Here is a 1,670-nt window from a genome sequence, read left to right as displayed (position 1 = left end):
CTTATTAGGAATGGGCCTTATATATGTGAAGGGTGGTGTTTTAACTCCAAGCACATGCGTCACGTGATTCTTTTCTACCTACCGACACAACGCTGTAGACATACGATATATATGTACGTACATGTGAACACTGAAGAGTCTTGGGTCTAATGCACTGAGTACTTGTACACGTGATTAAGAGTAATACGGATCACCAAGTGACTGGTCAGGTGCAACTGAATTTTTGTATTGCTGGTTTGTTGAGTAGTATTAATATTTGATTGGAAGGTAGATAGATGTGAGTTGGGAAGTCTTGTTAGAAGAAACTGGTAGTTTAGACTTTAGATTCTTAGAATACCCACGGTTGAGAAAGGAAGGAAACCACATTTAATATATCGTAATATTATAGTTGCACGTTTAATGTTTCGCGGAGAGAAAGTTATCATTTATAAAGTGCCACACACACACACACACACACACCGTGTGCAAAGAACCGACTACCGCATGTGAACACTGAACAAGTCAGCCTTGTTATGCGGGTGGGTAAAGTCTTTTATATCTTGAATAAATGACTTTAATAAATGTTTGTTTGGCAAAATTATTTTTGCCAACTTATTTTATTATTTAGTTTATTTTTGTTATTATTTATAAATTATATTGTATTTTTTGGTACTATTCATAAGTTTTATTGTACTATTTTAGCTAACTTTTACATTTATCTATAGTACTTTGAAAAAAAAAAGTTTTCAATTTTAACAAAATAAGGTGATCCCAAACAGACCTTAAGAAAAGTTTGGATAGAAATCACTTAAAACTATTTTTGTTTATGTTTTTATTGTATTTAAATTTAACAAATTTAATCGGTAAATTATATGTTTTTATTCTATTTTTTATATTTACAAAATTTCAAAAAAATCAAAATTTAATTTTTATGTCATTAATCAAATATTTAAATTCAAATTTTGTGACATAAAAAAAAAGATTATTGATTGAATAGTATAGTACTAAATAATATTGAATTTGAATAAAATTTGATAAGGATATTAAAAACATAAAGAATATTAAAATTAATGGTTAAATTTTTAAAATTCATATCTAATAAAAAAAAATTAAATTTTTTTTTACTAACTAATTTGGAGAGTATGTTGGTTCTTGTTTACCATTTTTTAGTTCTAATACAAAAAAGTCAACTTTTTAAAATAATTATTGGTCCGGTTAATGTGTGTCTTAAAAACACACATTAAGCTTTTTATTTTTAAAAACATTTTTTCGAGAATTGAAAAAATTGTAAATATGTTTTTAATTTTTGAAAAAATATTTTTAAAAATAATTTATTATTGTGTGACCTTAGGACACACCTCAACAAAATCTAATAATTATTATTATATTACATTAAACTGCTATTTTCCTCCTGAAACAAAGGACAAACTAACTCTGACTTGTGACGCTACGTTAGCTGGTCAGTTGTCACACATAAAAAAAAAAAAAAAAAATTGAAAAAAAAATCTTACTTGTGACGCTACGTTAGCTTGTCAGTTGTCACACATATAAAAAAAAAATTGAAAAAAAAAACGTCACACCAAACCAATTATTTTTTATTTTAAGCGTTGCTGTAGGAATGTGGAATTGGTTCATTCATAAAAAAAATGACAACTGACAAGACTAACAAGCATTCGCCGGTCGTGGGGCCC

Source organism: Castanea sativa, chromosome 1 (assembly GCF_040712315.1).
Source record: "Castanea sativa cultivar Marrone di Chiusa Pesio chromosome 1, ASM4071231v1".
Classification (NCBI taxonomy): Eukaryota; Viridiplantae; Streptophyta; class Magnoliopsida; order Fagales; family Fagaceae; genus Castanea; species Castanea sativa.
This window is presented reverse-complemented; position numbering follows the sequence as displayed.